The 12,711-nt window shown below is 31.9% G+C and overlaps 1 long non-coding RNA gene across 11 annotated transcripts in view; it reads right to left on the bottom strand.

Annotated features, from left to right (window-relative positions):
- Positions 1-599: 599 nt before the first annotated feature.
- The window catches only part of LOC149769142 (uncharacterized), a 30,579-nt gene continuing 18,467 nt past the window's right edge, over positions 600-12,711 (bottom strand). For 7 of the 11 annotated variants that reach the window (XR_016419405.1, XR_016419412.1, XR_016419411.1 and 4 more), the window contains exons 7-9: positions 10,827-11,038; positions 7,590-7,801; positions 3,837-4,564 (exon numbers count right to left, since the gene is read on the bottom strand). This is a non-coding gene — a long non-coding RNA (uncharacterized LOC149769142). Of the gene's footprint in view, positions 1,328-3,836; positions 4,565-7,589; positions 7,802-10,826; positions 11,039-12,711 lie in introns of those variants that run through there. The other 4 variants (XR_016419406.1, XR_016419416.1, XR_016419415.1 and 1 more) reach the window with 4 other exon arrangements.

The raw sequence follows: 12,711 nt of genomic DNA, 5'->3' as shown, positions 1-12,711 counted from the left end.
AAGATGACTTCACGGTGAAGTTCTTGTCAAAGGTTGACCTGCTCTTTTTTTAGATCATTGACTCTCAACATAACAGCATGTAACCAGAACACGTATTTCACTTCCGGATCATCACCAAGGCCTTATTACTCACTGTGCACTGTCGCCAAAATACATACAGACAACAACACCCTGAGCTCATATTATCAAGAATAAACAGTTACCTTTAAATCCCTACCAAAACTGCATAAATAAAACTCTTCTATCACCATCAAAATGAGAGAGGAAAAAATGTTCTAAAAATAGACTAGAACTACATTCGTGGGTACTGAACTGGAAGTATTAATTGTGATGTAATTCCTGACAGGCTCCATGTTTTACACCAATTTTAGTCAAACTTTTATATTTGCATGCTATACCTATTTCAACTTTATACATGAAGTCTTTTTGAATTTCCTTGCAAGGAAAACATGTGACACCTGTCAGAAAGTATGTAGTGCTGGTGTTCCACAGGGTGCAAGTTCTGGTCCAAGTGCTCTTGAGAAACCAAAACTAAATTTGCTATATCTTCCTTAATTATAGGAATTTTTCAATGCAGTAAAAACCTAATTGTGATACAAGATAAGCCCTGTCTGAAAATATGTTTGAAAATTACAAATGTTGATAAATTCAATTTTAATGGCAAATTAAATAAACATTTAAATTTTAAAAACTAAATTTTATTGAAAACTTAAATTTTCATACAAGTTTTAAAACACAGTTTGACAAATTTTAGACAGAAAAGTTGACTAATGAATGATATTTAAAACAAATGGTAGTTTGGGTCTGTATAACTGATAACATTTTCCCCAGGGGTAGTGAAGCATCATAGCTCGTAGTGATTTTGGCAGCAAACCGCAATATGCCTGTCCAGATGCATATAGGTGTACACACTAAAGAAACACTGACAGGTGCTATGTTCCACATTTATTGTGTCAGGTACTTAGGCAGTTGTTTCCATAACTAATAGCACATTCAGATTTAAAGTTCTAATGGGACCATTACCATGTTTTATAGCAAAAATGCATTCCATTTCAATGTCGATAACAACAAAAGGCGGCAATGGGATAGGAAAATAGTTTCTAGGGAGGTTCTACCTTACTGAAAAATGGTGCTGATCTCTCTCATGAAAACCTAAGCCATGTCTTTGAGGTGCCATGTATCAGTGTGGTGATATGAACTAATCTTGGTCACTTATGGCAGTACACTGCACATGCCCTTATGAAACCATGCTATTACCACCAGACTAATCAGGAGAGCTTCCAAGCTAATCCAACTCTAACACTTTGTTCCAGATACCAGGCTAGACCTGAAAAGATACAATATGTTTCACTTAATTCTAGAAAACAGTAAGATCTATGTAAATGAAGTTAAAATGTGTTAGATATGGTGATTTCAAATTAACATTAAGGTTGCAAGCATGGGGGAAAATATTAAACTTGACAGAGTGACACTCAGAAATGTGAAGCAATGGCCATGTATTAAAGTGTTAAATTCATCCTAAAAGTATATGAGGTTTCTAGAAGCACATTTAGCCATTTACAAGTTAAATAACTAATCAGGTAGACTATGTATCATAAAGTTTAAGGCAATGTTGGGGCGGTGAGGTTTGATCATTGGTGTAAACATTATTACATACCAGTATACAGGAAAGTCAAGTGACAATATACTAAATTAGAATGTGTTACTATAAGCATTCCTATTCATGAGGGAAATAACAATTTTGGATATTGCAAGTGAATACAGCCAAATGTGGTCATAAAAATCAACTATAAGTACCAATAAATCCTATATCATCAGCTAAATGTGAAATTCTCATCCCCAAAACTTGTAAACAAGGATGGAAATTTGCATATGTGGGACATATACAATGTACTTGTTAACATCAAATGTGCAAACATAATTCAAATTATCTATTTGAACATTTATATGGTATTTTGAAGAGTGTTGGTTACCAATTATTAAGCTCATTGATTGAATGGAATCAGATATCAGCTGATGTTTCAATACCGCACTCTGTCAGAGTACTAAATTGAAATATGTTACCATACATAGGCATATTCATGATGAAAATAACATTTTGGGATATTTTCAGTGCACATAGCCATAAATGTGCTTTACAGGTTCACTATAGGTAAAATGTCAGCCTATATGATGTACTGAATGTGAACTTTTGATCCCAAACATTCTAAAATGGATGGATATTTGTACATGTGGGATATGTAACCATGTACAAAGTTAGATTCAAATAATTTGTTTGAATGCTTCTTATGTAATCTTTAGAGTGTCAATTAACAAATAGTATTAGTAATTAATAATGCATAAATCAAGATGGATCATTAGAATTCCCATAACATCATATAGGCCACAATGCCGCACTACACCAATCAATATCTTAACCTAACTGAACAATAAAATGGAATGCATTTTGTATTCAACTTACATCATTTTGCTTTTTTCTTACATCCAAGGGTAAATATACCTGGGGGAAGCATATTTTATCCCTTTGACCTGTATTTCATTCTCAGACAGTTTAAAATGATTTAGTAGAGAACTTGAGTAGGTTCTAGTATAAAGTTTTCATTGCTGTCCTCTCACTAAATACCTTATAACTATGTTTATAAACAATTACTGAAGGCTATACAAGCAGATGTTTGTTACTCAGGAAGTGACCCCATCATAAACACATAAATTAACTGATTGGACCCCTAATAAATAGTCTGAATGGCCAATACAAATTATAATTTTGTCTTCATGTATTTTTAATGAAGGTCTCATTTTGACTACAAAGATATTTTCTCTGACAAAATGTGACAAAAATCCAACATTGGAGCTTTTATATGGTGTAGGAATACATACATGCTGATAACATTTAATATGATTCCCAAAAATATTATATATGTGAATTTTAGGGGTTTTTTAATTTTTTTTTTTAATTTTTTTTAAATTTTATTAAATTTTTTAAAATAAAAATTAATTTTTTACTTTTAATTTCATTCTTATATTTTAAAAGTCAATATACATGACATATTAAAATTTCATGTGTCTATCTTTAATAATAAAGATTTTATACCAATTTAAACTTTGCTCAAATACTGCCCTTACAGGACATAGTACACAATTAATTTTACTATATGTTCTCTACATTTGTTTCTCAGTACTGACCTTTCCACTGTGTGACAATCAATGCAAATCATATGTTAATCTAAAATACCTTCAAAGATGACTTCACGGTGAAGTTCTTGTCAAAGGTTGACCTGCTCTTTTTTTAGATCATTGACTCTCAACATAACAGCATGTAACCAGAACACGTATTTCACTTCCGGATCATCACCAAGGCCTTATTACTCACTGTGCACTGTCGCCAAAATACATACAGACAACAACACCCTGAGCTCATATTATCAAGAATAAACAGTTACCTTTAAATCCCTACCAAAACTGCATAAATAAAACTCTTCTATCACCATCAAAATGAGAGAGGAAAAAATGTTCTAAAAATAGACTAGAACTACATTCGTGGGTACTGAACTGGAAGTATTAATTGTGATGTAATTCCTGACAGGCTCCATGTTTTACACCAATTTTAGTCAAACTTTTATATTTGCATGCTATACCTATTTCAACTTTATACATGAAGTCTTTTTGAATTTCCTTGCAAGGAAAACATGTGACACCTGTCAGAAAGTATGTAGTGCTGGTGTTCCACAGGGTGCAAGTTCTGGTCCAAGTGCTCTTGAGAAACCAAAACTAAATTTGCTATATCTTCCTTAATTATAGGAATTTTTCAATGCAGTAAAAACCTAATTGTGATACAAGATAAGCCCTGTCTGAAAATATGTTTGAAAATTACAAATGTTGATAAATTCAATTTTAATGGCAAATTAAATAAACATTTAAATTTTAAAAACTAAATTTTATTGAAAACTTAAATTTTCATACAAGTTTTAAAACACAGTTTGACAAATTTTAGACAGAAAAGTTGACTAATGAATGATATTTAAAACAAATGGTAGTTTGGGTCTGTATAACTGATAACATTTTCCCCAGGGGTAGTGAAGCATCATAGCTCGTAGTGATTTTGGCAGCAAACCGCAATATGCCTGTCCAGATGCATATAGGTGTACACACTAAAGAAACACTGACAGGTGCTATGTTCCACATTTATTGTGTCAGGTACTTAGGCAGTTGTTTCCATAACTAATAGCACATTCAGATTTAAAGTTCTAATGGGACCATTACCATGTTTTATAGCAAAAATGCATTCCATTTCAATGTCGATAACAACAAAAGGCGGCAATGGGATAGGAAAATAGTTTCTAGGGAGGTTCTACCTTACTGAAAAATGGTGCTGATCTCTCTCATGAAAACCTAAGCCATGTCTTTGAGGTGCCATGTATCAGTGTGGTGATATGAACTAATCTTGGTCACTTATGGCAGTACACTGCACATGCCCTTATGAAACCATGCTATTACCACCAGACTAATCAGGAGAGCTTCCAAGCTAATCCAACTCTAACACTTTGTTCCAGATACCAGGCTAGACCTGAAAAGATACAATATGTTTCACTTAATTCTAGAAAACAGTAAGATCTATGTAAATGAAGTTAAAATGTGTTAGATATGGTGATTTCAAATTAACATTAAGGTTGCAAGCATGGGGGAAAATATTAAACTTGACAGAGTGACACTCAGAAATGTGAAGCAATGGCCATGTATTAAAGTGTTAAATTCATCCTAAAAGTATATGAGGTTTCTAGAAGCACATTTAGCCATTTACAAGTTAAATAACTAATCAGGTAGACTATGTATCATAAAGTTTAAGGCAATGTTGGGGCGGTGAGGTTTGATCATTGGTGTAAACATTATTACATACCAGTATACAGGAAAGTCAAGTGACAATATACTAAATTAGAATGTGTTACTATAAGCATTCCTATTCATGAGGGAAATAACAATTTTGGATATTGCAAGTGAATACAGCCAAATGTGGTCATAAAAATCAACTATAAGTACCAATAAATCCTATATCATCAGCTAAATGTGAAATTCTCATCCCCAAAACTTGTAAACAAGGATGGAAATTTGCATATGTGGGACATATACAATGTACTTGTTAACATCAAATGTGCAAACATAATTCAAATTATCTATTTGAACATTTATATGGTATTTTGAAGAGTGTTGGTTACCAATTATTAAGCTCATTGATTGAATGGAATCAGATATCAGCTGATGTTTCAATACCGCACTCTGTCAGAGTACTAAATTGAAATATGTTACCATACATAGGCATATTCATGATGAAAATAACATTTTGGGATATTTTCAGTGCACATAGCCATAAATGTGCTTTACAGGTTCACTATAGGTAAAATGTCAGCCTATATGATGTACTGAATGTGAACTTTTGATCCCAAACATTCTAAAATGGATGGATATTTGTACATGTGGGATATGTAACCATGTACAAAGTTAGATTCAAATAATTTGTTTGAATGCTTCTTATGTAATCTTTAGAGTGTCAATTAACAAATAGTATTAGTAATTAATAATGCATAAATCAAGATGGATCATTAGAATTCCCATAACATCATATAGGCCACAATGCCGCACTACACCAATCAATATCTTAACCTAACTGAACAATAAAATGGAATGCATTTTGTATTCAACTTACATCATTTTGCTTTTTTCTTACATCCAAGGGTAAATATACCTGGGGGAAGCATATTTTATCCCTTTGACCTGTATTTCATTCTCAGACAGTTTAAAATGATTTAGTAGAGAACTTGAGTAGGTTCTAGTATAAAGTTTTCATTGCTGTCCTCTCACTAAATACCTTATAACTATGTTTATAAACAATTACTGAAGGCTATACAAGCAGATGTTTGTTACTCAGGAAGTGACCCCATCATAAACACATAAATTAACTGATTGGACCCCTAATAAATAGTCTGAATGGCCAATACAAATTATAATTTTGTCTTCATGTATTTTTAATGAAGGTCTCATTTTGACTACAAAGATATTTTCTCTGACAAAATGTGACAAAAATCCAACATTGGAGCTTTTATATGGTGTAGGAATACATACATGCTGATAACATTTAATATGATTCCCAAAAATATTATATATGTGAATTTTAGGGGTTTTTTAATTTTTTTTTTTAATTTTTTTTAAATTTTATTAAATTTTTTAAAATAAAAATTAATTTTTTACTTTTAATTTCATTCTTATATTTTAAAAGTCAATATACATGACATATTAAAATTTCATGTGTCTATCTTTAATAATAAAGATTTTATACCAATTTAAACTTTGCTCAAATACTGCCCTTACAGGACATAGTACACAATTAATTTTACTATATGTTCTCTACATTTGTTTCTCAGTACTGACCTTTCCACTGTGTGACAATCAATGCAAATCATATGTTAATCTAAAATACCTTCAAAGATGACTTCACGGTGAAGTTCTTGTCAAAGGTTGACCTGCTCTTTTTTTAGATCATTGACTCTCAACATAACAGCATGTAACCAGAACACGTATTTCACTTCCGGATCATCACCAAGGCCTTATTACTCACTGTGCACTGTCGCCAAAATACATACAGACAACAACACCCTGAGCTCATATTATCAAGAATAAACAGTTACCTTTAAATCCCTACCAAAACTGCATAAATAAAACTCTTCTATCACCATCAAAATGAGAGAGGAAAAAATGTTCTAAAAATAGACTAGAACTACATTCGTGGGTACTGAACTGGAAGTATTAATTGTGATGTAATTCCTGACAGGCTCCATGTTTTACACCAATTTTAGTCAAACTTTTATATTTGCATGCTATACCTATTTCAACTTTATACATGAAGTCTTTTTGAATTTCCTTGCAAGGAAAACATGTGACACCTGTCAGAAAGTATGTAGTGCTGGTGTTCCACAGGGTGCAAGTTCTGGTCCAAGTGCTCTTGAGAAACCAAAACTAAATTTGCTATATCTTCCTTAATTATAGGAATTTTTCAATGCAGTAAAAACCTAATTGTGATACAAGATAAGCCCTGTCTGAAAATATGTTTGAAAATTACAAATGTTGATAAATTCAATTTTAATGGCAAATTAAATAAACATTTAAATTTTAAAAACTAAATTTTATTGAAAACTTAAATTTTCATACAAGTTTTAAAACACAGTTTGACAAATTTTAGACAGAAAAGTTGACTAATGAATGATATTTAAAACAAATGGTAGTTTGGGTCTGTATAACTGATAACATTTTCCCCAGGGGTAGTGAAGCATCATAGCTCGTAGTGATTTTGGCAGCAAACCGCAATATGCCTGTCCAGATGCATATAGGTGTACACACTAAAGAAACACTGACAGGTGCTATGTTCCACATTTATTGTGTCAGGTACTTAGGCAGTTGTTTCCATAACTAATAGCACATTCAGATTTAAAGTTCTAATGGGACCATTACCATGTTTTATAGCAAAAATGCATTCCATTTCAATGTCGATAACAACAAAAGGCGGCAATGGGATAGGAAAATAGTTTCTAGGGAGGTTCTACCTTACTGAAAAATGGTGCTGATCTCTCTCATGAAAACCTAAGCCATGTCTTTGAGGTGCCATGTATCAGTGTGGTGATATGAACTAATCTTGGTCACTTATGGCAGTACACTGCACATGCCCTTATGAAACCATGCTATTACCACCAGACTAATCAGGAGAGCTTCCAAGCTAATCCAACTCTAACACTTTGTTCCAGATACCAGGCTAGACCTGAAAAGATACAATATGTTTCACTTAATTCTAGAAAACAGTAAGATCTATGTAAATGAAGTTAAAATGTGTTAGATATGGTGATTTCAAATTAACATTAAGGTTGCAAGCATGGGGGAAAATATTAAACTTGACAGAGTGACACTCAGAAATGTGAAGCAATGGCCATGTATTAAAGTGTTAAATTCATCCTAAAAGTATATGAGGTTTCTAGAAGCACATTTAGCCATTTACAAGTTAAATAACTAATCAGGTAGACTATGTATCATAAAGTTTAAGGCAATGTTGGGGCGGTGAGGTTTGATCATTGGTGTAAACATTATTACATACCAGTATACAGGAAAGTCAAGTGACAATATACTAAATTAGAATGTGTTACTATAAGCATTCCTATTCATGAGGGAAATAACAATTTTGGATATTGCAAGTGAATACAGCCAAATGTGGTCATAAAAATCAACTATAAGTACCAATAAATCCTATATCATCAGCTAAATGTGAAATTCTCATCCCCAAAACTTGTAAACAAGGATGGAAATTTGCATATGTGGGACATATACAATGTACTTGTTAACATCAAATGTGCAAACATAATTCAAATTATCTATTTGAACATTTATATGGTATTTTGAAGAGTGTTGGTTACCAATTATTAAGCTCATTGATTGAATGGAATCAGATATCAGCTGATGTTTCAATACCGCACTCTGTCAGAGTACTAAATTGAAATATGTTACCATACATAGGCATATTCATGATGAAAATAACATTTTGGGATATTTTCAGTGCACATAGCCATAAATGTGCTTTACAGGTTCACTATAGGTAAAATGTCAGCCTATATGATGTACTGAATGTGAACTTTTGATCCCAAACATTCTAAAATGGATGGATATTTGTACATGTGGGATATGTAACCATGTACAAAGTTAGATTCAAATAATTTGTTTGAATGCTTCTTATGTAATCTTTAGAGTGTCAATTAACAAATAGTATTAGTAATTAATAATGCATAAATCAAGATGGATCATTAGAATTCCCATAACATCATATAGGCCACAATGCCGCACTACACCAATCAATATCTTAACCTAACTGAACAATAAAATGGAATGCATTTTGTATTCAACTTACATCATTTTGCTTTTTTCTTACATCCAAGGGTAAATATACCTGGGGGAAGCATATTTTATCCCTTTGACCTGTATTTCATTCTCAGACAGTTTAAAATGATTTAGTAGAGAACTTGAGTAGGTTCTAGTATAAAGTTTTCATTGCTGTCCTCTCACTAAATACCTTATAACTATGTTTATAAACAATTACTGAAGGCTATACAAGCAGATGTTTGTTACTCAGGAAGTGACCCCATCATAAACACATAAATTAACTGATTGGACCCCTAATAAATAGTCTGAATGGCCAATACAAATTATAATTTTGTCTTCATGTATTTTTAATGAAGGTCTCATTTTGACTACAAAGATATTTTCTCTGACAAAATGTGACAAAAATCCAACATTGGAGCTTTTATATGGTGTAGGAATACATACATGCTGATAACATTTAATATGATTCCCAAAAATATTATATATGTGAATTTTAGGGGTTTTTTAATTTTTTTTTTTAATTTTTTTTAAATTTTATTAAATTTTTTAAAATAAAAATTAATTTTTTACTTTTAATTTCATTCTTATATTTTAAAAGTCAATATACATGACATATTAAAATTTCATGTGTCTATCTTTAATAATAAAGATTTTATACCAATTTAAACTTTGCTCAAATACTGCCCTTACAGGACATAGTACACAATTAATTTTACTATATGTTCTCTACATTTGTTTCTCAGTACTGACCTTTCCACTGTGTGACAATCAATGCAAATCATATGTTAATCTAAAATACCTTCAAAGATGACTTCACGGTGAAGTTCTTGTCAAAGGTTGACCTGCTCTTTTTTTAGATCATTGACTCTCAACATAACAGCATGTAACCAGAACACGTATTTCACTTCCGGATCATCACCAAGGCCTTATTACTCACTGTGCACTGTCGCCAAAATACATACAGACAACAACACCCTGAGCTCATATTATCAAGAATAAACAGTTACCTTTAAATCCCTACCAAAACTGCATAAATAAAACTCTTCTATCACCATCAAAATGAGAGAGGAAAAAATGTTCTAAAAATAGACTAGAACTACATTCGTGGGTACTGAACTGGAAGTATTAATTGTGATGTAATTCCTGACAGGCTCCATGTTTTACACCAATTTTAGTCAAACTTTTATATTTGCATGCTATACCTATTTCAACTTTATACATGAAGTCTTTTTGAATTTCCTTGCAAGGAAAACATGTGACACCTGTCAGAAAGTATGTAGTGCTGGTGTTCCACAGGGTGCAAGTTCTGGTCCAAGTGCTCTTGAGAAACCAAAACTAAATTTGCTATATCTTCCTTAATTATAGGAATTTTTCAATGCAGTAAAAACCTAATTGTGATACAAGATAAGCCCTGTCTGAAAATATGTTTGAAAATTACAAATGTTGATAAATTCAATTTTAATGGCAAATTAAATAAACATTTAAATTTTAAAAACTAAATTTTATTGAAAACTTAAATTTTCATACAAGTTTTAAAACACAGTTTGACAAATTTTAGACAGAAAAGTTGACTAATGAATGATATTTAAAACAAATGGTAGTTTGGGTCTGTATAACTGATAACATTTTCCCCAGGGGTAGTGAAGCATCATAGCTCGTAGTGATTTTGGCAGCAAACCGCAATATGCCTGTCCAGATGCATATAGGTGTACACACTAAAGAAACACTGACAGGTGCTATGTTCCACATTTATTGTGTCAGGTACTTAGGCAGTTGTTTCCATAACTAATAGCACATTCAGATTTAAAGTTCTAATGGGACCATTACCATGTTTTATAGCAAAAATGCATTCCATTTCAATGTCGATAACAACAAAAGGCGGCAATGGGATAGGAAAATAGTTTCTAGGGAGGTTCTACCTTACTGAAAAATGGTGCTGATCTCTCTCATGAAAACCTAAGCCATGTCTTTGAGGTGCCATGTATCAGTGTGGTGATATGAACTAATCTTGGTCACTTATGGCAGTACACTGCACATGCCCTTATGAAACCATGCTATTACCACCAGACTAATCAGGAGAGCTTCCAAGCTAATCCAACTCTAACACTTTGTTCCAGATACCAGGCTAGACCTGAAAAGATACAATATGTTTCACTTAATTCTAGAAAACAGTAAGATCTATGTAAATGAAGTTAAAATGTGTTAGATATGGTGATTTCAAATTAACATTAAGGTTGCAAGCATGGGGGAAAATATTAAACTTGACAGAGTGACACTCAGAAATGTGAAGCAATGGCCATGTATTAAAGTGTTAAATTCATCCTAAAAGTATATGAGGTTTCTAGAAGCACATTTAGCCATTTACAAGTTAAATAACTAATCAGGTAGACTATGTATCATAAAGTTTAAGGCAATGTTGGGGCGGTGAGGTTTGATCATTGGTGTAAACATTATTACATACCAGTATACAGGAAAGTCAAGTGACAATATACTAAATTAGAATGTGTTACTATAAGCATTCCTATTCATGAGGGAAATAACAATTTTGGATATTGCAAGTGAATACAGCCAAATGTGGTCATAAAAATCAACTATAAGTACCAATAAATCCTATATCATCAGCTAAATGTGAAATTCTCATCCCCAAAACTTGTAAACAAGGATGGAAATTTGCATATGTGGGACATATACAATGTACTTGTTAACATCAAATGTGCAAACATAATTCAAATTATCTATTTGAACATTTATATGGTATTTTGAAGAGTGTTGGTTACCAATTATTAAGCTCATTGATTGAATGGAATCAGATATCAGCTGATGTTTCAATACCGCACTCTGTCAGAGTACTAAATTGAAATATGTTACCATACATAGGCATATTCATGATGAAAATAACATTTTGGGATATTTTCAGTGCACATAGCCATAAATGTGCTTTACAGGTTCACTATAGGTAAAATGTCAGCCTATATGATGTACTGAATGTGAACTTTTGATCCCAAACATTCTAAAATGGATGGATATTTGTACATGTGGGATATGTAACCATGTACAAAGTTAGATTCAAATAATTTGTTTGAATGCTTCTTATGTAATCTTTAGAGTGTCAATTAACAAATAGTATTAGTAATTAATAATGCATAAATCAAGATGGATCATTAGAATTCCCATAACATCATATAGGCCACAATGCCGCACTACACCAATCAATATCTTAACCTAACTGAACAATAAAATGGAATGCATTTTGTATTCAACTTACATCATTTTGCTTTTTTCTTACATCCAAGGGTAAATATACCTGGGGGAAGCATATTTTATCCCTTTGACCTGTATTTCATTCTCAGACAGTTTAAAATGATTTAGTAGAGAACTTGAGTAGGTTCTAGTATAAAGTTTTCATTGCTGTCCTCTCACTAAATACCTTATAACTATGTTTATAAACAATTACTGAAGGCTATACAAGCAGATGTTTGTTACTCAGGAAGTGACCCCATCATAAACACATAAATTAACTGATTGGACCCCTAATAAATAGTCTGAATGGCCAATACAAATTATAATTTTGTCTTCATGTATTTTTAATGAAGGTCTCATTTTGACTACAAAGATATTTTCTCTGACAAAATGTGACAAAAATCCAACATTGGAGCTTTTATATGGTGTAGGAATACATACATGCTGATAACATTTAATATGATTCCCAAAAATATTATATATGTGAATTTTAGGGGTTTTTTAATTTTTTTTTTTAATTTTTTTTAAATTTTATTAAATTTTTTAAAATAAAAATTAATTTTT

This window comes from Sinohyriopsis cumingii, unplaced genomic scaffold, assembly GCF_028554795.1.
Source record: "Sinohyriopsis cumingii isolate HCF-2022 unplaced genomic scaffold, ASM2855479v2 utg004566l, whole genome shotgun sequence".
Taxonomy (NCBI): domain Eukaryota; kingdom Metazoa; phylum Mollusca; class Bivalvia; order Unionida; family Unionidae; genus Sinohyriopsis; species Sinohyriopsis cumingii.
Note: the sequence above shows the minus strand (reverse complement) of the source record. Positions and strands in the feature narration are given on the sequence as shown.